This window comes from Lithobates pipiens, unplaced genomic scaffold, assembly GCF_037356315.1.
Source record: "Lithobates pipiens isolate NorthernLeopardFrog02 unplaced genomic scaffold, aLitPip1_a1.2 Scaffold_1, whole genome shotgun sequence".
Taxonomy (NCBI): Eukaryota; Metazoa; Chordata; class Amphibia; order Anura; family Ranidae; genus Lithobates; species Lithobates pipiens.
This window is the reverse complement of record NW_027507685.1, coordinates 62,212,686-62,239,074: the sequence shown is the minus strand read 5'-3', so window position 1 is coordinate 62,239,074 and position 26,389 is coordinate 62,212,686. Positions and strand designations below refer to the sequence as shown.

General features: G+C 41.6%; 30 non-coding genes across 30 annotated transcripts; 19 read left to right on the top strand and 11 right to left on the bottom strand.

Annotated features, from left to right (window-relative positions):
* Positions 1-522: 522 nt before the first annotated feature.
* On the bottom strand, positions 523-595 carry TRNAR-UCG (transfer RNA arginine (anticodon UCG)). The gene has a single exon. It is a non-coding gene; the product is annotated as a tRNA-Arg (tRNA).
* Positions 596-867: 272 nt separating this feature from the next.
* Positions 868-977, top strand: TRNAL-CAA (transfer RNA leucine (anticodon CAA)). The gene is made up of 2 exons: positions 868-905; positions 932-977. It is a non-coding gene; the product is annotated as a tRNA-Leu (tRNA).
* Positions 978-1,593: 616 nt separating this feature from the next.
* Positions 1,594-1,666, bottom strand: TRNAR-UCG (transfer RNA arginine (anticodon UCG)). Its single transcript has one exon. It is a non-coding gene; the product is annotated as a tRNA-Arg (tRNA).
* Positions 1,667-1,938: 272 nt separating this feature from the next.
* Positions 1,939-2,048, top strand: TRNAL-CAA (transfer RNA leucine (anticodon CAA)). Its single transcript has 2 exons — positions 1,939-1,976; positions 2,003-2,048. It is a non-coding gene; the product is annotated as a tRNA-Leu (tRNA).
* A 961-nt stretch (positions 2,049-3,009) lies between these two features.
* On the top strand, positions 3,010-3,119 carry TRNAL-CAA (transfer RNA leucine (anticodon CAA)). The gene is made up of 2 exons: positions 3,010-3,047; positions 3,074-3,119. It is a non-coding gene; the product is annotated as a tRNA-Leu (tRNA).
* A 616-nt stretch (positions 3,120-3,735) lies between these two features.
* Positions 3,736-3,808, bottom strand: TRNAR-UCG (transfer RNA arginine (anticodon UCG)). Its single transcript has one exon. It is a non-coding gene; the product is annotated as a tRNA-Arg (tRNA).
* Positions 3,809-4,080: 272 nt separating this feature from the next.
* Positions 4,081-4,190, top strand: TRNAL-CAA (transfer RNA leucine (anticodon CAA)). The gene is made up of 2 exons: positions 4,081-4,118; positions 4,145-4,190. It is a non-coding gene; the product is annotated as a tRNA-Leu (tRNA).
* A 615-nt stretch (positions 4,191-4,805) lies between these two features.
* On the bottom strand, positions 4,806-4,878 carry TRNAR-UCG (transfer RNA arginine (anticodon UCG)). The gene has a single exon. It is a non-coding gene; the product is annotated as a tRNA-Arg (tRNA).
* A 272-nt stretch (positions 4,879-5,150) lies between these two features.
* On the top strand, positions 5,151-5,260 carry TRNAL-CAA (transfer RNA leucine (anticodon CAA)). Its single transcript has 2 exons — positions 5,151-5,188; positions 5,215-5,260. It is a non-coding gene; the product is annotated as a tRNA-Leu (tRNA).
* A 616-nt stretch (positions 5,261-5,876) lies between these two features.
* TRNAR-UCG (transfer RNA arginine (anticodon UCG)) lies at positions 5,877-5,949 on the bottom strand. The gene has a single exon. It is a non-coding gene; the product is annotated as a tRNA-Arg (tRNA).
* Positions 5,950-6,947: 998 nt separating this feature from the next.
* TRNAR-UCG (transfer RNA arginine (anticodon UCG)) lies at positions 6,948-7,020 on the bottom strand. Its single transcript has one exon. It is a non-coding gene; the product is annotated as a tRNA-Arg (tRNA).
* Positions 7,021-7,292: 272 nt separating this feature from the next.
* On the top strand, positions 7,293-7,402 carry TRNAL-CAA (transfer RNA leucine (anticodon CAA)). Its single transcript has 2 exons — positions 7,293-7,330; positions 7,357-7,402. It is a non-coding gene; the product is annotated as a tRNA-Leu (tRNA).
* A 1,687-nt stretch (positions 7,403-9,089) lies between these two features.
* On the bottom strand, positions 9,090-9,162 carry TRNAR-UCG (transfer RNA arginine (anticodon UCG)). The gene has a single exon. It is a non-coding gene; the product is annotated as a tRNA-Arg (tRNA).
* Positions 9,163-9,434: 272 nt separating this feature from the next.
* TRNAL-CAA (transfer RNA leucine (anticodon CAA)) lies at positions 9,435-9,544 on the top strand. Its single transcript has 2 exons — positions 9,435-9,472; positions 9,499-9,544. It is a non-coding gene; the product is annotated as a tRNA-Leu (tRNA).
* Positions 9,545-10,505: 961 nt separating this feature from the next.
* Positions 10,506-10,615, top strand: TRNAL-CAA (transfer RNA leucine (anticodon CAA)). The gene is made up of 2 exons: positions 10,506-10,543; positions 10,570-10,615. It is a non-coding gene; the product is annotated as a tRNA-Leu (tRNA).
* A 961-nt stretch (positions 10,616-11,576) lies between these two features.
* TRNAL-CAA (transfer RNA leucine (anticodon CAA)) lies at positions 11,577-11,686 on the top strand. The gene is made up of 2 exons: positions 11,577-11,614; positions 11,641-11,686. It is a non-coding gene; the product is annotated as a tRNA-Leu (tRNA).
* A 961-nt stretch (positions 11,687-12,647) lies between these two features.
* On the top strand, positions 12,648-12,757 carry TRNAL-CAA (transfer RNA leucine (anticodon CAA)). The gene is made up of 2 exons: positions 12,648-12,685; positions 12,712-12,757. It is a non-coding gene; the product is annotated as a tRNA-Leu (tRNA).
* Positions 12,758-13,718: 961 nt separating this feature from the next.
* TRNAL-CAA (transfer RNA leucine (anticodon CAA)) lies at positions 13,719-13,828 on the top strand. The gene is made up of 2 exons: positions 13,719-13,756; positions 13,783-13,828. It is a non-coding gene; the product is annotated as a tRNA-Leu (tRNA).
* A 962-nt stretch (positions 13,829-14,790) lies between these two features.
* Positions 14,791-14,900, top strand: TRNAL-CAA (transfer RNA leucine (anticodon CAA)). Its single transcript has 2 exons — positions 14,791-14,828; positions 14,855-14,900. It is a non-coding gene; the product is annotated as a tRNA-Leu (tRNA).
* Positions 14,901-15,516: 616 nt separating this feature from the next.
* On the bottom strand, positions 15,517-15,589 carry TRNAR-UCG (transfer RNA arginine (anticodon UCG)). The gene has a single exon. It is a non-coding gene; the product is annotated as a tRNA-Arg (tRNA).
* A 272-nt stretch (positions 15,590-15,861) lies between these two features.
* On the top strand, positions 15,862-15,971 carry TRNAL-CAA (transfer RNA leucine (anticodon CAA)). Its single transcript has 2 exons — positions 15,862-15,899; positions 15,926-15,971. It is a non-coding gene; the product is annotated as a tRNA-Leu (tRNA).
* Positions 15,972-16,587: 616 nt separating this feature from the next.
* Positions 16,588-16,660, bottom strand: TRNAR-UCG (transfer RNA arginine (anticodon UCG)). Its single transcript has one exon. It is a non-coding gene; the product is annotated as a tRNA-Arg (tRNA).
* Positions 16,661-16,932: 272 nt separating this feature from the next.
* On the top strand, positions 16,933-17,042 carry TRNAL-CAA (transfer RNA leucine (anticodon CAA)). Its single transcript has 2 exons — positions 16,933-16,970; positions 16,997-17,042. It is a non-coding gene; the product is annotated as a tRNA-Leu (tRNA).
* Positions 17,043-17,658: 616 nt separating this feature from the next.
* TRNAR-UCG (transfer RNA arginine (anticodon UCG)) lies at positions 17,659-17,731 on the bottom strand. The gene has a single exon. It is a non-coding gene; the product is annotated as a tRNA-Arg (tRNA).
* A 272-nt stretch (positions 17,732-18,003) lies between these two features.
* TRNAL-CAA (transfer RNA leucine (anticodon CAA)) lies at positions 18,004-18,113 on the top strand. Its single transcript has 2 exons — positions 18,004-18,041; positions 18,068-18,113. It is a non-coding gene; the product is annotated as a tRNA-Leu (tRNA).
* A 2,032-nt stretch (positions 18,114-20,145) lies between these two features.
* TRNAL-CAA (transfer RNA leucine (anticodon CAA)) lies at positions 20,146-20,255 on the top strand. The gene is made up of 2 exons: positions 20,146-20,183; positions 20,210-20,255. It is a non-coding gene; the product is annotated as a tRNA-Leu (tRNA).
* Positions 20,256-21,217: 962 nt separating this feature from the next.
* TRNAL-CAA (transfer RNA leucine (anticodon CAA)) lies at positions 21,218-21,327 on the top strand. The gene is made up of 2 exons: positions 21,218-21,255; positions 21,282-21,327. It is a non-coding gene; the product is annotated as a tRNA-Leu (tRNA).
* Positions 21,328-22,286: 959 nt separating this feature from the next.
* Positions 22,287-22,396, top strand: TRNAL-CAA (transfer RNA leucine (anticodon CAA)). Its single transcript has 2 exons — positions 22,287-22,324; positions 22,351-22,396. It is a non-coding gene; the product is annotated as a tRNA-Leu (tRNA).
* A 961-nt stretch (positions 22,397-23,357) lies between these two features.
* On the top strand, positions 23,358-23,467 carry TRNAL-CAA (transfer RNA leucine (anticodon CAA)). The gene is made up of 2 exons: positions 23,358-23,395; positions 23,422-23,467. It is a non-coding gene; the product is annotated as a tRNA-Leu (tRNA).
* A 1,690-nt stretch (positions 23,468-25,157) lies between these two features.
* Positions 25,158-25,230, bottom strand: TRNAR-UCG (transfer RNA arginine (anticodon UCG)). Its single transcript has one exon. It is a non-coding gene; the product is annotated as a tRNA-Arg (tRNA).
* Positions 25,231-26,389: the final 1,159 nt, after the last annotated feature.

The following is a 26,389-nucleotide window of genomic DNA, read 5'->3' as shown; positions in this document are numbered from 1 at the left end:
AAAACTTTGCACATCCTACATAAAGATCAAATTCATGAGGAAAATCTGCTAGACCATGCTGTTAAATCTCTCATTTAAAGTGCAACTTTAGTCAGAAAAGTAAGTCCTGCTACATCTCTTCCGGTTGTCCCATTTTGCATATATACTCATGTAAAACATTAAAAAATATGCTTCTATACACTTTGAAATCCAGTAATACGCTGTTTCAACCTGCTCTGCACATACTCAGTTGCTCTCCCATTTTAGGCATATTTAAGTTATGACACCAGCCATTTGATGATTTGATAGTTTGGTTGAGAACACAAGCAAATGGGACAGTTATCAATCCCGGGATTCCATGCATGTAACTGTGTTTTGAAACCCTTAAATCAATTGGTTTACTTCCACTTTATGATTTATTTCTGTTTGGAGGCTCTGGGCTTCAGCAAATTGGAAGCCTCCAGCAAGAAGCACGTTGTTATGGCTAAAGCAAGAAGTTACGAGTGAAGGTCACAGGAAGGAACTGGAAAGCAGCATAGAAAACGACCACGAAGGGACTCGAACCCTCAATCTTCTGATCCGAAGTCAGACGCCTTATCCATTAGGCCACGCGGTCTGCCACAAGGCCATGATTCTGGTTTGTGGCGCCCGGATCAACCAAACACTCGAAGATCACCTGGGACATCTTCTACTTTTTTTGCTCAAGGAGATTTGGTAGAAAGGATCTGAAATGTATGACTTGGTGCAAGGTCATGCTTTAAGAAGTGCATTTGCAAAAGGGCCTAGGTTCAGAGTGTTCATACAGCTCCTTGACAATGGTAATAGATCAATAGAGTACTACGAGTAGATGATATTTCCAGAGGAAGCCATAGCACCTCAATATATCTTGTCAGGATGGCCGAGTGGTCTAAGGCGCCAGACTCAAGAGCTGTTTCTTCACATTGTGTGGGTGTTCTGGTCTCCAAATGGAGGCGTGGGTTCAAATCCCACTTCTGACAATCTGTTTACACATTTAGCTTGAACTACAATCACCACTCCCGCTGTGTTTTCATGCTACCATGTCACCGACAAAAAAACATGAAAAAAAATCCAAAAACTTTGCACATCCTACATAAAGATCAAATTCTTGAGGAAAATCTGCTAGACCATGCTGTTAAATCTGTCATTTAAAGTGCAACTTTAGTCAGAAAAGTAAGTCCTGCTACATCTCTTCCGGTTGTCCCATTTTGCATATATACTCATGTAAAACATTTAAAAATATGGTTCTATACACTTTGAAATCCAGTAATACGCTGTTTCAACCTGCTCTGTACATACTCAGTTGCTCTCCCATTTTAGGCATATTTAAGTTATGACACCAGCCATTTGATGATTTGATAGTTTGGTTGAGAACACAAGCAAATGGGACAGTTATCAATCCCGGGATTCCAGGCATGTAACTGTGTTTTGAAACCCTTAAATCAATTGGTTTACTTCCACTTTATGATTTACTTCTGTTTGGAGGCTCTGGGCTTCAGCAAATTGGAAGCCTCCAGCAAGAAGCACGTTGTTATGGCTAAAGCAAGAATTTACGAGTGAAGGTCACAGGAAGGAACTGGAAAGCAGCATAGAAAACGACCACGAAGGGACTCGAACCCTCAATCTTCTGATCCGAAGTCAGACGCCTTATCCATTAGGCCACGCGGTCTGCCACAAGGACACGATCCTGGTTTGTGGCGCCCGGATCAACCAAACACTCGAAGATCACCTGGGACATCTTCTACTTTTTTTGCTCAAGGAGATTTGGTAGAAAGGATCTGAAATGTATGACTTGGTGCAAGGTCATGCTTTAAGAAGTGCATTTGCAAAATGGCCTAGGTTCAGAGTGTTCATACAGCTCCTTGACAATGGTAATAGATCAATAGAGTACCACGAGTAGATGATATTTCCAGAGGAAGCCATAGCACCTCAATATATCTTGTCAGGATGGCCGAGTGGTCTAAGGCGCCAGACTCAAGAGCTGTTTCTTCACATTGTGTGGGTGTTCTGGTCTCCAAATGGAGGCGTGGGTTCAAATCCCACTTCTGACAATCTGTTTACACATTTAGCTTGAACTACAATCACCACTCCCGCTGTGTTTTCATGCTACCATGTCACCGACAAAAAAACATGAAAAAAAATCCAAAAACTTTGCACATCCTACATAAAGATCAAATTCTTGAGGAAAATCTGCTAGACCATGCTGTTAAATCTCTCATTTAAAGTGCAACTTTAGTCAGAAAAGTAAGTCCTGCTACATCTCTTCCGGTTGTCCCATTTTGCATATATACTCATGTAAAACATTAAAAAATATGCTTCTATACACTTTGAAATCCAGTAATACGCTGTTTCAACCTGCTCTGCACATACTCAGTTGCTCTCCCATTTTAGGCATATTTAAGTTATGACACCAGCCATTTGATGATTTGATAGTTTGGTTGAGAACACAAGCAAATGGGACAGTTATCAATCCCGGGATTCCAGGCATGTAACTGTGTTTTGAAACCCTTAAATCAATTGGTTTACTTCCACTTTATGATTTACTTCTGTTTGGAGGCTCTGGGCTTCAGCAAATTGGAAGCCTCCAGCAAGAAGCACGTTGTTATAGCTAAAGCAAGAATTTACGAGTGAAGGTCACAGGAAGGAACTGGAAAGCAGCATAGAAAACGACCACGAAGGGACTTGAACCCTCAATCTTCTGATCCGAAGTCAGACGCCTTATCCATTAGGCCACGCGGTCTGCCACAAGGACATGATTCTGGTTTGTGGCGCCCGGATCAACCAAACACTCGAAGATCACCTGGGACATCTTCTACTTTTTTTGCTCAAGGAGATTTGGTAGAAAGGATCTGAAATGTATGACTTGGTGCAAGGTCATGCTTTAAGAAGTGCATTTGCAAAATGGCCTAGGTTCAGAGTGTTCATACAGCTCCTTGACAATGGTAATAGATCAATAGAGTACCACGAGTAGATGATATTTCCAGAGGAAGCCATAGCACCTCAATATATCTTGTCAGGATGGCCGAGTGGTCTAAGGCGCCAGACTCAAGAGCTGTTTCTTCACATTGTGTGGGTGTTCTGGTCTCCAAATGGAGGCGTGGGTTCAAATCCCACTTCTGACAATCTGTTTACACATTTAGCTTGAACTACAATCACCACTCCCGCTGTGTTTTCATGCTACCATGTCACCGACAAAAAAACATGAAAAAAAATCCAAAAACTTTGCACATCCTACATAAAGATCAAATTCATGAGGAAAATCTGCTAGACCATGCTGTTAAATCTCTCATTTAAAGTGCAACTTTAGTCAGAAAAGTAAGTCCTGCTACATCTCTTCCGGTTGTCCCATTTTGCATATATACTCATGTAAAACATTAAAAAATATGCTTCTATACACTTTGAAATCCAGTAATACGCTGTTTCAACCTGCTCTGCACATACTCAGTTGCTCTCCCATTTTAGGCATATTTAAGTTATGACACCAGCCATTTGATGATTTGATAGTTTGGTTGAGAACACAAGCAAATGGGACAGTTATCAATCCCGGGATTCCATGCATGTAACTGTGTTTTGAAACCCTTAAATCAATTGGTTTACTTCCACTTTATGATTTATTTCTGTTTGGAGGCTCTGGGCTTCAGCAAATTGGAAGCCTCCAGCAAGAAGCACGTTGTTATGGCTAAAGCAAGAAGTTACGAGTGAAGGTCACAGGAAGGAACTGGAAAGCAGCATAGAAAACGACCACGAAGGGACTCGAACCCTCAATCTTCTGATCCGAAGTCAGACGCCTTATCCATTAGGCCACGCGGTCTGCCACAAGGCCATGATTCTGGTTTGTGGCGCCCGGATCAACCAAACACTCGAAGATCACCTGGGACATCTTCTACTTTTTTTGCTCAAGGAGATTTGGTAGAAAGGATCTGAAATGTATGACTTGGTGCAAGGTCATGCTTTAAGAAGTGCATTTGCAAAAGGGCCTAGGTTCAGAGTGTTCATACAGCTCCTTGACAATGGTAATAGATCAATAGAGTACTACGAGTAGATGATATTTCCAGAGGAAGCCATAGCACCTCAATATATCTTGTCAGGATGGCCGAGTGGTCTAAGGCGCCAGACTCAAGAGCTGTTTCTTCACATTGTGTGGGTGTTCTGGTCTCCAAATGGAGGCGTGGGTTCAAATCCCACTTCTGACAATCTGTTTACACATTTAGCTTGAACTACAATCACCACTCCCGCTGTGTTTTCATGCTACCATGTCACCGACAAAAAAACATGAAAAAAATCCAAAAACTTTGCACATCCTACATAAAGATCAAATTCTTGAGGAAAATCTGCTAGACCATGCTGTTAAATCTGTCATTTAAAGTGCAACTTTAGTCAGAAAAGTAAGTCCTGCTACATCTCTTCCGGTTGTCCCATTTTGCATATATACTCATGTAAAACATTAAAAAATATGCTTCTATACACTTTGAAATCCAGTAATACGCTGTTTCAACCTGCTCTGCACATACTCAGTTGCTCTCCCATTTTAGGCATATTTAAGTTATGACACCAGCCATTTGATGATTTGATAGTTTGGTTGAGAACACAAGCAAATGGGACAGTTATCAATCCCGGGATTCCAGGCATGTAACTGTGTTTTGAAACCCTTAAATCAATTGGTTTACTTCCACTTTATGATTTACTTCTGTTTGGAGGCTCTGGGCTTCAGCAAATTGGAAGCCTCCAGCAAGAAGCACGTTGTTATGGCTAAAGCAAGAATTTACGAGTGAAGGTCACAGGAAGGAACTGGAAAGCAGCATAGAAAACGACCACGAAGGGACTCGAACCCTCAATCTTCTGATCCGAAGTCAGACGCCTTATCCATTAGGCCACGCGGTCTGCCACAAGGACATGATTCTGGTTTGTGGCGCCCGGATCAACCAAACACTCGAAGATCACCTGGGACATCTTCTACTTTTTTTGCTCAAGGAGATTTGGTAGAAAGGATCTGAAATGTATGACTTGGTGCAAGGTCATGCTTTAAGAAGTGCATTTGCAAAATGGCCTAGGTTCAGAGTGTTCATACAGCTCCTTGACAATGGTAATAGATCAATAGAGTACCACGAGTAGATGATATTTCCAGAGGAAGCCATAGCACCTCAATATATCTTGTCAGGATGGCCGAGTGGTCTAAGGCGCCAGACTCAAGAGCTGTTTCTTCACATTGTGTGGGTGTTCTGGTCTCCAAATGGAGGCGTGGGTTCAAATCCCACTTCTGACAATCTGTTTACACATTTAGCTTGAACTACAATCACCACTCCCGCTGTGTTTTCATGCTACCATGTCACCGACAAAAAAACATGAAAAAAAATCCAAAAACTTTGCACATCCTACATAAAGATCAAATTCTTGAGGAAAATCTGCTAGACCATGCTGTTAAATCTGTCATTTAAAGTGCAACTTTAGTCAGAAAAGTAAGTCCTGCTACATCTCTTCCGGTTGTCCCATTTTGCATATATACTCATGTAAAACATTAAAAAATATGCTTCTATACACTTTGAAATCCAGTAATACGCTGTTTCAACCTGCTCTGCACATACTCAGTTGCTCTCCCATTTTAGGCATATTTAAGTTATGACACCAGCCATTTGATGATTTGATAGTTTGGTTGAGAACACAAGCAAATGGGACAGTTATCAATCCCGGGATTCCAGGCATGTAACTGTGTTTTGAAACCCTTAAATCAATTGGTTTACTTCCACTTTATGATTTACTTCTGTTTGGAGGCTCTGGGCTTCAGCAAATTGGAAGCCTCCAGCAAGAAGCACGTTGTTATAGCTAAAGCAAGAATTTACGAGTGAAGGTCACAGGAAGGAACTGGAAAGCAGCATAGAAAACGACCACGAAGGGACTCGAACCCTCAATCTTCTGATCCGAAGTCAGACGCCTTATCCATTAGGCCACGCGGTCTGCCACAAGGACATGATTCTGGTTTGTGGCGCCCGGATCAACCAAACACTCGAAGATCACCTGGGACATCTTCTACTTTTTTTGCTCAAGGAGATTTGGTAGAAAGGATCTGAAATGTATGACTTGGTGCAAGGTCATGCTTTAAGAAGTGCATTTGCAAAATGGCCTAGGTTCAGAGTGTTCATACAGCTCCTTGACAATGGTAATAGATCAATAGAGTACCACGAGTAGATGATATTTCCAGAGGAAGCCATAGCACCTCAATATATCTTGTCAGGATGGCCGAGTGGTCTAAGGCGCCAGACTCAAGAGCTGTTTCTTCACATTGTGTGGGTGTTCTGGTCTCCAAATGGAGGCGTGGGTTCAAATGCCACTTCTGACAATCTGTTTACACATTTAGCTTGAACTACAATCACCACTCCCGCTGTGTTTTCATGCTACCATGTCACCGACAAAAAAACATGAAAAAAAATCCAAAAACTTTGCACATCCTACATAAAGATCAAATTCTTGAGGAAAATCTGCTAGACCATGCTGTTAAATCTCTCATTTAAAGTGCAACTTTAGTCAGAAAAGTAAGTCCTGCTACATCTCTTCCGGTTGTCCCATTTTGCATATATACTCATGTAAAACATTAAAAAATATGCTTCTATACACTTTGAAATCCAGTAATACGCTGTTTCAACCTGCTCTGCACATACTCAGTTGCTCTCCCATTTTAGGCATATTTAAGTTATGACACCAGCCATTTGATGATTTGATAGTTTGGTTGAGAACACAAGCAAATGGGACAGTTATCAATCCCGGGATTCCATGCATGTAACTGTGTTTTGAAACCCTTAAATCAATTGGTTTACTTCCACTTTATGATTTATTTCTGTTTGGAGGCTCTGGGCTTCAGCAAATTGGAAGCCTCCAGCAAGAAGCACGTTGTTATGGCTAAAGCAAGAAGTTACGAGTGAAGGTGGCAGGAAGGAACTGGAAAGCAGCATAGAAAACGACCACGAAGGGACTCGAACCCTCAATCTTCTGATCCGAAGTCAGACGCCTTATCCATTAGGCCACGCGGTCTGCCACAAGGCCATGATTCTGGTTTGTGGCGCCCGGATCAACCAAACACTCGAAGATCACCTGGGACATCTTCTACTTTTTTTGCTCAAGGAGATTTGGTAGAAAGGATCTGAAATGTATGACTTGGTGCAAGGTCATGCTTTAAGAAGTGCATTTGCAAAAGGGCCTAGGTTCAGAGTGTTCATACAGCTCCTTGACAATGGTAATAGATCAATAGAGTACTACGAGTAGATGATATTTCCAGAGGAAGCCATAGCACCTCAATATATCTTGTCAGGATGGCCGAGTGGTCTAAGGCGCCAGACTCAAGAGCTGTTTCTTCACATTGTGTGGGTGTTCTGGTCTCCAAATGGAGGCGTGGGTTCAAATCCCACTTCTGACAATCTGTTTACACATTTAGCTTGAACTACAATCACCACTCCCGCTGTGTTTTCATGCTACCATGTCACCGACAAAAAAACATGAAAAAAAATCCAAAAACTTTGCACATCCTACATAAAGATCAAATTCTTGAGGAAAATCTGCTAGACCATGCTGTTAAATCTGTCATTTAAAGTGCAACTTTAGTCAGAAAAGTAAGTCCTGCTACATCTCTTCCGGTTGTCCCATTTTGCATATATACTCATGTAAAACATTAAAAAATATGCTTCTATACACTTTGAAATCCAGTAATACGCTGTTTCAACCTGCTCTGCACATACTCAGTTGCTCTCCCATTTTAGGCATATTTAAGTTATGACACCAGCCATTTGATGATTTGATAGTTTGGTTGAGAACACAAGCAAATGGGACAGTTATCAATCCCGGGATTCCAGGCATGTAACTGTGTTTTGAAACCCTTAAATCAATTGGTTTACTTCCACTTTATGATTTACTTCTGTTTGGAGGCTCTGGGCTTCAGCAAATTGGAAGCCTCCAGCAAGAAGCACGTTGTTATGGCTAAAGCAAGAATTTACGAGTGAAGGTCACAGGAAGGAACTGGAAAGCAGCATAGAAAACGACCACGAAGGGACTCGAACCCTCAATCTTCTCATCCGAAGTCAGACGCCTTATCCATTAGGCCACGCGGTCTGCCACAAGGACATGATTCTGGTTTGTGGCGCCCGGATCAACCAAACACTCGAAGATCACCTGGGACATCTTCTACTTTTTTTGCTCAAGGAGATTTGGTAGAAAGGATCTGAAATGTATGACTTGGTGCAAGGTCATGCTTTAAGAAGTGCATTTGCAAAAGGGCCTAGGTTCAGAGTGTTCATACAGCTCCTTGACAATGGTAATAGATCAATAGAGTACCACGAGTAGATGATATTTCCAGAGGAAGCCAAAGTACCTCAATGTATCTTGTAAGGATGGCCGAGTGGTCTAAGGCGCCAGACTCAAGGGCTGTTTCTTCACATTGTGTGGGTGTTCTGGTCTCCAAATGGAGGCGTGGGTTCAAATCCCACTTCTGACAATCTGTTTACACATTTAGCTTGAACTACAATCACCACTCCCGCTGTGTTTTCATGCTACCATGTCACCGACAAAAAAACATGAAAAAAAATCCAAAAACTTTGCACATCCTACATAAAGATCAAATTCTTGAGGAAAATCTGCTAGACCATGCTGTTAAATCTCTCATTTAAAGTGCAACTTTAGTCAGAAAAGTAAGTCCTGCTACATCTCTTCCGGTTGTCCCATTTTGCATATATACTCATGTAAAACATTAAAAAATATGCTTCTATACACTTTGAAATCCAGTAATACGCTGTTTCAACCTGCTCTGCACATACTCAGTTGCTCTCCCATTTTAGGCATATTTAAGTTATGACACCAGCCATTTGATGATTTGATAGTTTGGTTGAGAACACAAGCAAATGGGACAGTTATCAATCCCGGGATTCCATGCATGTAACTGTGTTTTGAAACCCTTAAATCAATTGGTTTACTTCCACTTTATGATTTATTTCTGTTTGGAGGCTCTGGGCTTCAGCAAATTGGAAGCCTCCAGCAAGAAGCACGTTGTTATGGCTAAAGCAAGAAGTTACGAGTGAAGGTCACAGGAAGGAACTGGAAAGCAGCATAGAAAACGACCACGAAGGGACTCGAACCCTCAATCTTCTGATCCGAAGTCAGACGCCTTATCCATTAGGCCACGCGGTCTGCCACAAGGCCATGATTCTGGTTTGTGGCGCCCGGATCAACCAAACACTCGAAGATCACCTGGGACATCTTCTACTTTTTTTGCTCAAGGAGATTTGGTAGAAAGGATCTGAAATGTATGACTTGGTGCAAGGTCATGCTTTAAGAAGTGCATTTGCAAAAGGGCCTAGGTTCAGAGTGTTCATACAGCTCCTTGACAATGGTAATAGATCAATAGAGTACTACGAGTAGATGATATTTCCAGAGGAAGCCATAGCACCTCAATATATCTTGTCAGGATGGCCGAGTGGTCTAAGGCGCCAGACTCAAGAGCTGTTTCTTCACATTGTGTGGGTGTTCTGGTCTCCAAATGGAGGCGTGGGTTCAAATCCCACTTCTGACAATCTGTTTACACATTTAGCTTGAACTACAATCACCACTCCCGCTGTGTTTTCATGCTACCATGTCACCGACAAAAAAACATGAAAAAAAATCCAAAAACTTTGCACATCCTACATAAAGATCAAATTCTTGAGGAAAATCTGCTAGACCATGCTGTTAAATCTGTCATTTAAAGTGCAACTTTAGTCAGAAAAGTAAGTCCTGCTACATCTCTTCCGGTTGTCCCATTTTGCATATATACTCATGTAAAACATTTAAAAATATGCTTCTATACACTTTGAAATCCAGTAATACGCTGTTTCAACCTGCTCTGCACATACTCAGTTGCTCTCCCATTTTAGGCATATTTAAGTTATGACACCAGCCATTTGATGATTTGATAGTTTGGTTGAGAACACAAGCAAATGGGACAGTTATCAATCCCGGGATTCCAGGCATGTAACTGTGTTTTGAAACCCTTAAATCAATTGGTTTACTTCCACTTTATGATTTACTTCTGTTTGGAGGCTCTGGGCTTCAGCAAATTGGAAGCCTCCAGCAAGAAGCACGTTGTTATGGCTAAATCAAGAATTTACGAGTGAAGGTCACAGGAAGGAACTGGAATGCAGCATAGAAAACGACCACGAAGGGACTCGAACCCTCAATTTTCTGATCCGAAGTCAGACGCCTTATCCATTAGGCCACGCGGTCTGCCACAAGGACATGATTCTGGTTTGTGGCGCCCGGATCAACCAAACACTCGAAGATCACCTGGGACATCTTCTACTTTTTTTGCTCAAGGAGATTTGGTAGAAAGGATCTGAAATGTATGACTTGGTGCAAGGTCATGCTTTAAGAAGTGCATTTGCAAAATGGCCTAGGTTCAGAGTGTTCATACAGCTCCTTGACAATGGTAATAGATCAATAGAGTACCACAAGTAGATGATATTTCCAGAGGAAGCCATAGCACCTCAATATATCTTGTCAGGATGGCCGAGTGGTCTAAGGCGCCAGACTCAAGAGCTGTTTCTTCACATTGTGTGGGTGTTCTGGTCTCCAAATGGAGGCGTGGGTTCAAATCCCACTTCTGACAATCTGTTTACACATTTAGCTTGAACTACAATCACCACTCCCGCTGTGTTTTCATGCTACCATGTCACCGACAAAAAAACATGAAAAAAAATCCAAAAACTTTGCACATCCTACATAAAGATCAAATTCTTGAGGAAAATCTGCTAGACCATGCTGTTAAATCTGTCATTTAAAGTGCAACTTTAGTCAGAAAAGTAAGTCCTGCTACATCTCTTCCGGTTGTCCCATTTTGCATATATACTCATGTAAAACATTAAAAAATATGCTTCTATACACTTTGAAATCCAGTAATACGCTGTTTCAACCTGCTCTGCACATACTCAGTTGCTCTCCCATTTTAGGCATATTTAAGTTATGACACCAGCCATTTGATGATTTGATAGTTTGGTTGAGAACACAAGCAAATGGGACAGTTATCAATCCCGGGATTCCAGGCATGTAACTGTGTTTTGAAACCCTTAAATCAATTGGTTTACTTCCACTTTATGATTTACTTCTGTTTGGAGGCTCTGGGCTTCAGCAAATTGGAAGCCTCCAGCAAGAAGCACGTTGTTATGGCTAAAGCAAGAATTTACGAGTGAAGGTCACAGGAAGGAACTGGAAAGCAGCATAGAAAACGACCACGAAGGGACTCGAACCCTCAATCTTCTCATCCGAAGTCAGACGCCTTATCCATTAGGCCACGCGGTCTGCCACAAGGACATGATTCTGGTTTGTGGCGCCCGGATCAACCAAACACTCGAAGATCACCTGGGACATCTTCTACTTTTTTTGCTCAAGGAGATTTGGTAGAAAGGATCTGAAATGTATGACTTGGTGCAAGGTCATGCTTTAAGAAGTGCATTTGCAAAAGGGCCTAGGTTCAGAGTGTTCATACAGCTCCTTGACAATGGTAATAGATCAATAGAGTACCACGAGTAGATGATATTTCCAGAGGAAGCCAAAGGACCTCAATGTATCTTGTCAGGATGGCCGAGTGGTCTAAGGCGCCAGACTCAAGGGCTGTTTCTTCACATTGTGTGGGTGTTCTGGTCTCCAAATGGAGGCGTGGGTTCAAATCCCACTTCTGACAATCTGTTTACACATTTAGCTTGAACTACAATCACCACTCCCGCTGTGTTTTCATGCTACCATGTCACCGACAAAAAAACATGAAAAAAAATCCCAAAACTTTGCACATCCTACATAAAGATCAAATTCTTGAGGAAAATCTGCTAGACCATGCTGTTAAATCTGTCATTTAAAGTGCAACTTTAGTCAGAAAAGTAAGTCCTGCTACATCTCTTCCGGTTGTCCCATTTTGCATATATACTCATGTAAAACATTAAAAAATATGCTTCTATACACTTTGAAATCCAGTAATACGCTGTTTCAACCTGCTCTGCACATACTCAGTTGCTCTCCCATTTTAGGCATATTTAAGTTATGACACCAGCCATTTGATGATTTGATAGTTTGGTTGAGAACACAAGCAAATGGGACAGTTATCAATCCCGGGATTCCATGCATGTAACTGTGTTTTGAAACCCTTAAATCAATTGGTTTACTTCCACTTTATGATTTACTTCTGTTTGGAGGCTCTGGGCTTCAGCAAATTGGAAGCCTCCAGCAAGAAGCACGTTGTTATGGCTAAAGCAAGAATTTACGAGTGAAGGTCACAGGAAGGAACTGGAAAGCAGCATAGAAAACGACCACGAAGGGACTCGAACCCTCAATCTTCTGATCCGAAGTCAGACACCTTATCCATTAGGCCACGCGGTCTGCCACAAGGACATGATTCTGGTTTGTGGCGCCCGGATCAACCAAACACTCGAAGATCACCTGGGACATCTTCTACTTTTTTTGCTCAAGGAGATTTGGTAGAAAGGATCTGAAATGTATGACTTGGTGCAAGGTCATGCTTTAAGAAGTGCATTTGCAAAAGGGCCTAGGTTCAGAGTGTTCATACAGCTCCTTGACAATGGTAATAGATCAATAGAGTACCACGAGTAGATGATATTACCAGAGGAAGCCAAAGGACCTCAATGTATCTTGTCAGGATGGCCGAGTGGTCTAAGGCGCCAGACTCAAGGGCTGTTTCTTCACATTGTGTGGGTGTTCTGGTCTCCAAATGGAGGCGTGGGTTCAAATCCCACTTCTGACAATCTGTTTACACATTTAGCTTGAACTACAATCACCACTCCCGCTGTGTTTTCATGCTACCATGTCACCGACAAAAAAACATGAAAAAAAATCCCAAAACTTTGCACATCCTACATAAAGATCAAATTCTTGAGGAAAATCTGCTAGACCATGCTGTTAAATCTGTCATTTAAAGTGCAACTTTAGTCAGAAAAGTAAGTCCTGCTACATCTCTTCCGGTTGTCCCATTTTGCATATATACTCATGTAAAACATTAAAAAATATGCTTCTATACACTTTGAAATCCAGTAATACGCTGTTTCAACCTGTTCTGCACATACTCAGTTGCTCTCCCATTTTAGGCATATTTAAGTTATGACACCAGCCATTTGATGATTTGATAGTTTGGTTGAGAACACAAGCAAATGGGACAGTTATCAATCCCGGGATTCCATGCATGTAACTGTGTTTTGAAACCCTTAAATCAATTGGTTTACTTCCACTTTATGATTTACTTCTGTTTGGAGGCTCTGGGCTTCAGCAAATTGGAAGCCTCCAGCAAGAAGCACGTTGTTATGGCTAAAGCAAGAATTTACGAGTGAAGGTCACAGGAAGGAACTGGAAAGCAGCATAGAAAACGACCACAAAGGGACTCGAACCCTCAATCTTCTGATCCGAAGTCAGACGCCTTATCCATTAGGCCACGCGGTCTGCCACAAAGACATGATTCTGGTTTGTGGCGCCCGGATCAACCAAACACTCGAAGATCACCTGGGACATCTTCTACTTTTTTTGCTCAAGGAGATTTGGTAGAAAGGATCTGAAATGTATGACTTGGTGCAAGGTCATGCTTTAAGAAGTGCATTTGCAAAAGGGCCTAGGTTCAGAGTGTTCATACAGCTCCTTGACAATGGTAATAGATCAATAGGGTACTACGAGTAGATGATATTTCCAGAGGAAGCCATAGCACCTCAATATATCTTGTCAGGATGGCCGAGTGGTCTAAGGCGCCAGACTCAAGAGCTGTTTCTTCACATTGTGTGGGTGTTCTGGTCTCCAAATGGAGGCGTGGGTTCAAATCCCACTTCTGACAATCTGTTTACACATTTAGCTTGAACTACAATCACCACTCCCGCTGTGTTTTCATGCTACCATGTCACCGACAAAAAAACATGAAAAAAAATCCAAAAACTTTGCACATCCTACATAAAGATCAAATTCTTGAGGAAAATCTGCTAGACCATGCTGTTAAATCTGTCATTTAAAGTGCAACTTTAGTAGAAAAGTAAGTCCTGCTACATCTCTTCCGGTTGTCCCATTTTGCATATATACTCATGTAAAACATTAAAAAATATGGTTCTATACACTTTGAAATCCAGTAATACGCTGTTTCAACCTGCTCTGCACATACTCAGTTGCTCTCCCATTTTGGGGAAATATTTAAGTTATGACACCAGCCATTTGATGATTTGATAGTTTGGTTGAGAACACAAGCAAATGGGACAGTTATCAATCCCGGGATTCCATGCATGTAACTGTGTTTTGAAACCCTTAAATCAATTGGTTTACTTCCACTTTATGATTTACTTCTGTTTGGAGGCTCTGGGCTTCAGCAAATTGGAAGCCTCCAGCAAGAAGCACGTTGTTATGGGTAAAGCAAGAATTTACGAGTGAAGGTCACAGGAAGGAACTGGAAAGCAGCATAGAAAACGACCACGAAGGGACTCGAATCCTCAATCTTCTGATCCGAAGTCAGACGCCTTATCCATTAGGCCACGCGGTCTGCCACAAGGACATGATTCTGGTTTGTGGCGCCCGGATCAACCAAACACTCGAAGATCACCTGGGACATCTTCTACTTTTTTTGCTCAAGGAGATTTGGTAGAAAGGATCTGAAATGTATGACTTGGTGCAAGGTCATGCTTTAAGAAGTGCATTTGCAAAATGGCCTAGGTTCAGAGTGTTCATACAGCTCCTTGACAATGGTAATAGATCAATAGAGTACCACGAGTAGATGATATTTCCAGAGGAAGCCATAGCACCTCAATATATCTTGTCAGGATGGCCGAGTGGTCTAAGGCGCCAGACTCAAGAGCTGTTTCTTCACATTGTGTGGGTGTTCTGGTCTCCAAATGGAGGCGTGGGTTCAAATCCCACTTCTGACAATCTGTTTACACATTTAGCTTGAACTACAATCACCACTCCCGCTGTGTTTTCATGCTACCATGTCACCGACAAAAAAACATGAAAAAAAATCCAAAAACTTTGCACATCCTACATAAAGATCAAATTCTTGAGGAAAATCTGCTAGACCATGCTGTTAAATCTCTCATTTAAAGTGCAACTTTAGTCAGAAAAGTAAGTCCTGCTACATCTCTTCCGGTTGTCCCATTTTGCATATATACTCATGTAAAACATTAAAAAATATGCTTCTATACACTTTGAAATCCAGTAATACGCTGTTTCAACCTGCTCTGCACATACTCAGTTGCTCTCCCATTTTAGGCATATTTAAGTTATGACACCAGACATTTGATGATTTGATAGTTTGGTTGAGAACACAAGCAAATGGGACAGTTATCAATCCCGGGATTCCAGGCATGTAACTGTGTTTTGAAACCCTTAAATCAATTGGTTTACTTCCACTTTATGATTTACTTCTGTTTGGAGGCTCTGGGCTTCAGCAAATTGGAAGCCTCCAGCAAGAAGCACGTTGTTATAGCTAAAGCAAGAATTTACGAGTGAAGGTCACAGGAAGGAACTGGAAAGCAGCATAGAAAACGACCACGAAGGGACTCGAACCCTCAATCTTCTGATCCGAAGTCAGACGCCTTATCCATTAGGCCACGCGGTCTGCCACAAGGACATGATTCTGGTTTGTGGCGCCCGGATCAACCAAACACTCGAAGATCACCTGGGACATCTTCTACTTTTTTTGCTCAAGGAGATTTGGTAGAAAGGATCTGAAATGTATGACTTGGTGCAAGGTCATGCTTTAAGAAGTGCATTTGCAAAATGGCCTAGGTTCAGAGTGTTCATACAGCTCCTTGACAATGGTAATAGATCAATAGAGTACCACGAGTAGATGATATTTCCAGAGGAAGCCATAGCACCTCAATATATCTTGTCAGGATGGCCGAGTGGTCTAAGGCGCCAGACTCAAGAGCTGTTTCTTCACATTGTGTGGGTGTTCTGGTCTCCAAATGGAGGCGTGGGTTCAAATCCCACTTCTGACAATCTGTTTACACATTTAGCTTGAACTACAATCACCACTCCCGCTGTGTTTTCATGCTACCATGTCACCGACAAAAAAACATGAAAAAAAATCCAAAAACTTTGCACATCCTACATAAAGATCAAATTCTTGAGGAAAATCTGCTAGACCATGCTGTTAAATCTCTCATTTAAAGTGCAACTTTAGTCAGAAAAGTAAGTCCTGCTACATCTCTTCCGGTTGTCCCATTTTGCATATATACTCATGTAAAACATTAAAAAATATGCTTCTATACACTTTGAAATCCAGTAATACGCTGTTTCAACCTGCTCTGCACATACTCAGTTGCTCTCCCATTTTAGGCATATTTAAGTTATGACACCAGCCATTTGATGATTTGATAGTTTGGTTGAGAACACAAGCAAATGGGACAGTTATCAATCCCGGGATTCCAGGCATGTAACTGTGTTTTGAAACCCTTAAATCAATTGGTTTACTTCCACTTTATGATTTACTTCTGTTTGGAGGCTCTGGGCTTCAGCAAATTGGAAGCCTCCAGCAAGAAGCACGTTGTTATAGCTAAAGCAAGAATTTACGAGTGAAGGTCACAGGAAGGAACTGGAAAGCAGCATAGAAAACGACCACGAAGGGACTCGAACCCTCAATCTTCTGATCCGAAGTCAGACGCCTTATCCATTAGGCCACGCGGTCTGCCACAAGGACATGATTCTGGTTTGTGGCGCCCGGATCAACCAAACACTCGAAGATCACCTGGGACATCTTCTACTTTTTTTGCTCAAGGAGATTTGGTAGAAAGGATCTGAAATGTATGACTTGGTGCAAGGTCATGCTTTAAGAAGTGCATTTGCAAAATGGCCTAGGTTCAGAGTGTTCATACAGCTCCTTGACAATGGTAATAGATCAATAGAGTACCACAAGTAGATGATATTTCCAGAGGAAGCCATAGCACCTCAATATATCTTGTCAGGATGGCCGAGTGGTCTAAGGCGCCAGACTCAAGAGCTGTTTCTTCACATTGTGTGGGTGTTCTGGTCTCCAAATGGAGGCGTGGGTTCAAATCCCACTTCTGACAATCTTTTTACACATTTAGCTTGAACTACAATCACCACTCCCGCTGTGTTTTCATGCTACCATGTCACCGACAAAAAAACATGAAAAAAAATCCAAAAACTTTGCACATCCTACATAAAGATCAAATTCTTGAGGAAAATCTGCTAGACCATGCTGTTAAATCTCTCATTTAAAGTGCAACTTTAGTCAGAAAAGTAAGTCCTGCTACATCTCTTCCGGTTGTCCCATTTTGCATATATACTCATGTAAAACATTAAAAAATATGCTTCTATACACTTTGAAATCCAGTAATACGCTGTTTCAACCTGCTCTGCACATACTCAGTTGCTCTCCCATTTTAGGCATATTTAAGTTATGACACCAGCCATTTGATGATTTGATAGTTTGGTTGAGAACACAAGCAAATGGGACAGTTATCAATCCCGGGATTCCATGCATGTAACTGTGTTTTGAAACCCTTAAATCAATTGGTTTACTTCCACTTTATGATTTATTTCTGTTTGGAGGCTCTGGGCTTCAGCAAATTGGAAGCCTCCAGCAAGAAGCACGTTGTTATGGCTAAAGCAAGAAGTTACGAGTGAAGGTCACAGGAAGGAACTGGAAAGCAGCATAGAAAACGACCACGAAGGGACTCGAACCCTCAATCTTCTGATCCGAAGTCAGACGCCTTATCCATTAGGCCACGCGGTCTGCCACAAGGCCATGATTCTGGTTTGTGGCGCCCGGATCAACCAAACACTCGAAGATCACCTGGGACATCTTCTACTTTTTTTGCTCAAGGAGATTTGGTAGAAAGGATCTGAAATGTATGACTTGGTGCAAGGTCATGCTTTAAGAAGTGCATTTGCAAAAGGGCCTAGGTTCAGAGTGTTCATACAGCTCCTTGACAATGGTAATAGATCAATAGAGTACTACGAGTAGATGATATTTCCAGAGGAAGCCATAGCACCTCAATATATCTTGTCAGGATGGCCGAGTGGTCTAAGGCGCCAGACTCAAGAGCTGTTTCTTCACATTGTGTGGGTGTTCTGGTCTCCAAATGGAGGCGTGGGTTCAAATCCCACTTCTGACAATCTGTTTACACATTTAGCTTGAACTACAATCACCACTCCCGCTGTGTTTTCATGCTACCATGTCACCGACAAAAAAACATGAAAAAAAATCCAAAAACTTTGCACATCCTACATAAAGATCAAATTCTTGAGGAAAATCTGCTAGACCATGCTGTTAAATCTGTCATTTAAAGTGCAACTTTAGTCAGAAAAGTAAGTCCTGCTACATCTCTTCCGGTTGTCCCATTTTGCATATATACTCATGTAAAACATTAAAAAATATGCTTCTATACACTTTGAAATCCAGTAATACGCTGTTTCAACCTGCTCTGCACATACTCAGTTGCTCTCCCATTTTAGGCATATTTAAGTTATGACACCAGCCATTTGATGATTTGATAGTTTGGTTGAGAACACAAGCAAATGGGACAGTTATCAATCCCGGGATTCCAGGCATGTAACTGTGTTTTGAAACCCTTAAATCAATTGGTTTACTTCCACTTTATGATTTACTTCTGTTTGGAGGCTCTGGGCTTCAGCAAATTGGAAGCCTCCAGCAAGAAGCACGTTGTTATGGCTAAAGCAAGAATTTACGAGTGAAGGTCACAGGAAGGAACTGGAAAGCAGCATAGAAAACGACCACAAAGGGACTCGAACCCTCAATCTTCTGATCCGAAGTCAGACGCCTTATCCATTAGGCCACGCGGTCTGCCACAAAGACATGATTCTGGTTTGTGGCGCCCGGATCAACCAAACACTCGAAGATCACCTGGGACATCTTCTACTTTTTTTGCTCAAGGAGATTTGGTAGAAAGGATCTGAAATGTATGACTTGGTGCAAGGTCATGCTTTAAGAAGTGCATTTGCAAAAGGGCCTAGGTTCAGAGTGTTCATACAGCTCCTTGACAATGGTAATAGATCAATAGAGTACCACGAGTAGATGATATTTCCAGAGGAAGCCAAAGAACCGCAATGTATCTTGTCAGGGTGGCCGAGTGGTCTAAGGCGCCAGACTCAAGGGCTGTTTCTTCACATTGTGTGGGTGTTCTGGTCTCCAAATGGAGGCGTGGGTTCAAATCCCACTTCTGACAATCTGTTTACACATTTAGCTTGAACTACAATCACCACTCCCGCTGTGTTTTCATGCTACCATGTCACCGACAAAAAAACATGAAAAAAAATCCAAAAACTTTGCACATCCTACATAAAGATCAAATTCTTGAGGAAAATCTGCTAGACCATGCTGTTAAATCTGTCATTTAAAGTGCAACTTTAGTCAGAAAAGTAAGTCCTGCTACATCTCTTCCGGTTGTCCCATTTTGCATATATACTCATGTAAAACATTAAAAAATATGCTTCTATACACTTTGAAATCCAGTAATACGCTGTTTCAACCTGCTCTGCACATACTCAGTTGCTCTCCCATTTTAGGCATATTTAAGTTATGACACCAGCCATTTGATGATTTGATAGTTTGGTTGAGAACACAAGCAAATGGGACAGTTATCAATCCCGGGATTCCATGCATGTAACTGTGTTTTGAAACCCTTAAATCAATTGGTTTACTTCCACTTTATGATTTACTTCTGTTTGGAGGCTCTGGGCTTCAGCAAATTGGAAGCCTCCAGCAAGAAGCACGTTGTTATGGCTAAAGCAAGAATTTACGAGTGAAGGTCACAGGAAGGAACTGGAAAGCAGCATAGAAAACAACCACGAAGGGACTCGAACCCTCAATCTTCTGATCCGAAGTCAGACGCCTTATCCATTAGGCCACGCGGTCTGCCACAAGGACATGATTCTGGTTTGTGGCGCCCGGATCAACCAAACACTCGAAGATCACCTGGGACATCTTCTACTTTTTTTGCTCAAGGAGATTTGGTAGAAAGGATCTGAAATGTATGACTTGGTGCAAGGTCATGCTTTAAGAAGTGCATTTGCAAAAGGGCCTAGGTTCAGAGTGTTCATACAGCTCCTTGACAATGGTAATAGATCAATAGAGTACTACGAGTAGATGATATTTCCAGAGGAAGCCATAGCACCTCAATATATCTTGTCAGGATGGCCGAGTGGTCTAAGGCGCCAGACTCAAGAGCTGTTTCTTCACATTGTGTGGGTGTTCTGGTCTCCAAATGGAGGCGTGGGTTCAAATCCCACTTCTGACAATCTGTTTAAACATTTAGCTTGAACTACAATCACCACTCCCGCTGTGTTTTCATGCTACCATGTCACCGACAAAAAAACATGAAAAAAAATCCAAAAACTTTGCACATCCTACATAAAGATCAAATTCTTGAGGAAAATCTGCTAGACCATGCTGTTAAATCTGTCATTTAAAGTGCAACTTTAGTAGAAAAGTAAGTCCTGCTACATCTCTTCCGGTTGTCCCATTTTGCATATATACTCATGTAAAACATTAAAAAATATGGTTCTATACACTTTGAAATCCAGTAATACGCTGTTTCAACCTGCTCTGCACATACTCAGTTGCTCTCCCATTTTGGGGAAATATTTAAGTTATGACACCAGCCATTTGATGATTTGATAGTTTGGTTGAGAACACAAGCAAATGGGACAGTTATCAATCCCGGGATTCCAGGCATGTAACTGTGTTTTGAAACCCTTAAATCAATTGGTTTACTTCCACTTTATGATTTACTTCTGTTTGGAGGCTCTGGGCTTCAGCAAATTGGAAGCCTCCAGCAAGAAGCACGTTGTTATGGGTAAAGCAAGAATTTACAAGTGAAGGTCACAGGAAGGAACTGGAAAGCAGCATAGAAAACGACCACGAAGGGACTCGAACCCTCAATCTTCTGATCCGAAGTCAGATGCCTTATCCATTAGGCCACGCGGTCTGCCACAAGGACATGATTCTGGTTTGTGGCGCCCGGATCAACCAAACACTCGAAGATCACCTGGGACATCTTCTACTTTTTTTGCTCAAGGAGATTTGGTAGAAAGGATCTGAAATGTATGACTTGGTGCAAGGTCATGCTTTAAGAAGTGCATTTGCAAAAGGGCCTAGGTTCAGAGTGTTCATACAGCTCCTTGACAATGGTAATAGATCAATAGAGTACTACGAGTAGATGATATTTCCAGAGGAAGCCATAGCACCTCAATATATCTTGTCAGGATGGCCGAGTGGTCTAAGGCGCCAGACTCAAGAGCTGTTTCTTCACATTGTGTGGGTGTTCTGGTCTCCAAATGGAGGCGTGGGTTCAAATCCCACTTCTGACAATCTGGTTACACATTTAGATTGAACTACAATCACCACTCCCGCTGTGTTTTCATGCTACCATGTCACCGACAAAAAAACATGAAAAAAAATCCAAAAACTTTGCACATCCTACATAAAGATCAAATTCTTGAGGAAAATCTGCTAGACCATGCTGTTAAATCTGTCATTTAAAGTGCAACTTTAGTAGAAAAGTAAGTCCTGCTACATCTCTTCCGGTTGTCCCATTTTGCATATATACTCATGTAAAACATTAAAAAATATGGTTCTATACACTTTGAAATCCAGTAATACGCTGTTTCAACCTGCTCTGCACATACTCAGTTGCTCTCCCATTTTGGGGAAATATTTAAGTTATGACACCAGCCATTTGATGATTTGATAGTTTGGTTGAGAACACAAGCAAATGGGACAGTTATCAATCCCGGGATTCCAGGCATGTAACTGTGTTTTGAAACCCTTAAATCAATTGGTTTACTTCCACTTTATGATTTACTTCTGTTTGGAGGCTCTGGGCTTCAGCAAATTGGAAGCCTCCAGCAAGAAGCACGTTGTTATGGGTAAAGCAAGAATTTACGAGTGAAGGTCACAGGAAGGAACTGGAAAGCAGCATAGAAAACGACCACGAAGGGACTCGAACCCTCAATCTTCTGATCCGAAGTCAGGCGCCTTATCCATTAGGCCACGCGGTCTGCCACAAGGACATGATTCTGGTTTGTGGCGCCCGGATCAACCAAACACTCGAAGATCACCTGGGACATCTACTTTTTTTGCTCAAGGAGATTTGGTAGAAAGGATCTGAAATGTATGACTTGGTGCAAGGTCATGCTTTAAGAAGTGCATTTGCAAAAGGGCCTAGGTTCAGAGTGTTCATACAGCTCCTTGACAATGGTAATAGATCAATAGAGTACCACGAGTAGATGATATTTCCAGAGGAAGCCAAAGGACCTCAATGTATCTTGTCAGGATGGCCGAGTGGTCTAAGGCGCCAGACTCAAGGGCTGTTTCTTCACATTGTGTGGGTGTTCTGGTCTCCAAATGGAGGCGTGGGTTCAAATCCCACTTCTGACAATCTGTTTACACATTTAGCTTGAACTACAATCACCACTCCCGCTGTGTTTTCATGCTACCATGTCACCGACAAAAAAACATGAAAAAAAATCCAAAAACTTTGCACATCCTACATAAAGATCAAATTCTTGAGGAAAATCTGCTAGACCATGCTGTTAAATCTGTCATTTAAAGTGCAACTTTAGTCAGAAAAGTAAGTCATGCTACATCTCTTCCGGTTGTCCCATTTTGCATATATACTCATGTAAAACATTAAAAAATATGCTTCTATACACTTTGAAATCCAGTAATACGCTGTTTCAACCTGTTCTGCACATACTCAGTTGCTCTCCCATTTTAGGCATATTTAAGTTATGACACCAGCCATTTGATGATTTGATAGTTTGGTTGAGAACACAAGCAAATGGGACAGTTATCAATCCCGGGATTCCATGCATGTAACTGTGTTTTGAAACCCTTAAATCAATTGGTTTACTTCCACTTTATGATTTACTTCTGTTTGGAGGCTCTGGGCTTCAGCAAATTGGAAGCCTCCAGCAAGAAGCACGTTGTTATGGCTAAAGCAAGAATTTACGAGTGAAGGTCACAGGAAGGAACTGGAAAGCAGCATAGAAAACGACCACAAAGGGACTCGAACCCTCAATCTTCTGATCCGAAGTCAGACGCCTTATCCATTAGGCCACGCGGTCTGCCACAAAGACATGGTTCTGGTTTGTGGCGCCCGGATCAACCAAACACTCGAAGATCACCTGGGACATCTTCTACTTTTTTTGCTCAAGGAGATTTGGTAGAAAGGATCTGAAATGTATGACTTGGTGCAAGGTCATGCTTTAAGAAGTGCATTTGCAAAATGGCCTAGGTTCAGAGTGTTCATACAGCTCCTTGACAATGGTAATAGATCAATAGAGTACCACGAGTAGATGATATTTCAAGAGGAAGCCATAGCACCTCAATATATCTTGTCAGGATGGCCGAGTGGTCTAAGGCGCCAGACTCAAGAGCTGTTTCTTCACATTGTGTGGGTGTTCTGGTCTCCAAATGGAGGCGTGGGTTCAAATCCCACTTCTGACAATCTGTTTACACATTTAGCTTGAACTACAATCACCACTCCCGCTGTGTTTTCATGCTACCATGTCACCGACAAAAAAACATGAAAAAAAATCCAAAAACTTTGCACATCCTACATAAAGATCAAATTCTTGAGGAAAATCTGCTAGACCATGCTGTTAAATCTGTCATTTAAAGTGCAACTTTAGTAGAAAAGTAAGTCCTGCTACATCTCTTCCGGTTGTCCCATTTTGCATATATACTCATGTAAAACATTAAAAAATATGGTTCTATACACTTTGAAATCCAGTAATACGCTGTTTCAACCTGCTCTGCACATACTCAGTTGCTCTCCCATTTTGGGGAAATATTTAAGTTATGACACCAGCCATTTGATGATTTGATAGTTTGGTTGAGAACACAAGCAAATGGGACAGTTATCAATCCCGGGATTCCATGCATGTAACTGTGTTTTGAAACCCTTAAATCAATTGGTTTACTTCCACTTTATGATTTACTTCTGTTTGGAGGCTCTGGGCTTCAGCAAATTGGAAGCCTCCAGCAAGAAGCACGTTGTTATGGCTAAAGCAAGAATTTACGAGTGAAGGTCACAGGAAGGAACTGGAAAGCAGCATAGAAAACGACCACGAAGGGACTCGAACCTTCAATCTTCGGATCCGAAGTCAGACGCCTTATCCATTAGGCCACGCGGTCTGCCACAAGGACATGATTCTGGTTTGTGGCGCCCGGATCAACCAAACACTCGAAGATCACCTGGGACATCTTCTACTTTTTTTGCTCAAGGAGATTTGGTAGAAAGGATCTGAAATGTATGACTTGGTGCAAGGTCATGCTTTAAGAAGTGCATTTGCAAAAGGGCCTAGGTTCAGAGTGTTCATACAGCTCCTTGACAATGGTAATAGATCAATAGGGTACTACGAGTAGATGATATTTCCAGAGGAAGCCATAGCACCTCAATATATCTTGTCAGGATGGCCGAGTGGTCTAAGGCGCCAGACTCAAGAGCTGTTTCTTCACATTGTGTGGGTGTTCTGGTCTCCAAATGGAGGCGTGGGTTCCAATCCCACTTCTGACAATCTGTTTACACATTTAGCTTGAACTACAATCACCACTCCCGCTGTGTTTTCATGCTACCATGTCACCGACAAAAAAACATGAAAAAAAATCCAAAAACTTTGCACATCCTACATAAAGATCAAATTCTTGAGGAAAATCTGCTAGACCATGCTGTTAAATCTGTCATTTAAAGTGCAACTTTAGTAGAAAAGTAAGTCCTGCTACATCTCTTCCGGTTGTCCCATTTTGCATATATACTCATGTAAAACATTAAAAAATATGGTTCTATACACTTTGAAATCCAGTAATACGCTGTTTCAACCTGCTCTGCACATACTCAATTTGCTCTCCCATTTTGGGGAAATATTTAAGTTATGACACCAGCCATTTGATGATTTGATAGTTTGGTTGAGAACACAATCAAATGGGACAGTTATCAATCCCGGGATTCCAGGCATGTAACTGTGTTTTGAAACCCTTAAATCAATTGGTTTACTTCCACTTTATGATTTACTTCTGTTTGGAGGCTCTGGGCTTCAGCAAATTGGAAGCCTCCAGAAAGAAGCACGTTGTTATGGGTAAAGCAAGAATTTACGAGTGAAGGTCACAGGAAGGAACTGGAAAGCAGCATAGAAAACGACCACGAAGGGACTCGAACCCTCAATCTTCTGATCCGAAGTCAGACGCCTTATCCATTAGGCCACGCGGTCTGCCACAAGGACATGATTCTGGTTTGTGGCGCCCAGATCAACCAAACACTCGAAGATCACCTGGGACATCTTCTACTTTTTTTGCTCAAGGAGATTTGGTAGAAAGGATCTGAAATGTATGACTTGGTGCAAGGTCATGCTTTAACCACTTTCAGACCGGACCATTTTGCTGGTAAATGACCAGAGGTCTTTTTACACTTTGGCACTGCGCTGCTTTAACTGGTAATTGCGCGGTCATGCAATGTTGTACCCAAACAAAATTTGCGTCCTTTTCTTCCCACAAATAGAGCTTTCTTTTGATGGTATTTGATGGCCTCTGCGATTTTTATTTTTTGCGATATAAACGTAAAAAGACCGCAAATTTTGAAAAAAAATGATATTTTCTACTTTTTGTTATTAGAAAAATCCAATAAACTCAATTTTAGTCATACATTTAGGCCAAAATGTATTCAGCCACATGTCTTTGGTAAAAAAAAAGTCAATAATTGTATATTTATTGGTTTGCGCAAAAGTTGTCACATCTACAAACTAAGGTACGTTTTCTGCAATTTACGCAGCTTTTAGTTTACGACTGCCTATCTCATTTCTTGAGGTGCTAAAATGGCAGGGCAGTACAAAACCCCCCCAAATGACCCCATTTTGGAAAGTAGACCCCCTAAGGAAATTGATAAGAGGCATGTTGAGCCCATTGAATATTTTATTTTTTTGCCTCAAGCGATTGAATAATGACAAAAAAAAAAATTTTTTTTTTTTTTTACACAAAGTTGTCACTAAATGATATATTGCTCACACATGCTATGGGCGTATGTGAAATAACACCCCAAAATAAATTCTGCTGCTTCTCCTGAGTACGGGGATACCACATATGTGGGACTTTTTGGGAGCCTAGCCGCGTACGGGGCCCCGAAAACCAAGCACCGCCTTCAGGCTTTCTAAGGGCGTACATTTTTGAGTTCACTTCTCACTACCTATTACAGTTTTGAAGGCCATAAAATGCCAAGATGGCACAAAACCCCCACAAATGACCCCATTTTAGAAAGTAGACACCCCAAGCTATTTGCTGAGAGGCATGTTGAGTTCATGGAATATTTTATATTTTGCCACAAGTTGCGGGAAAATTACAAACTTTTTTTTTTTTTTTTTTTTTTTCACAAAGTTG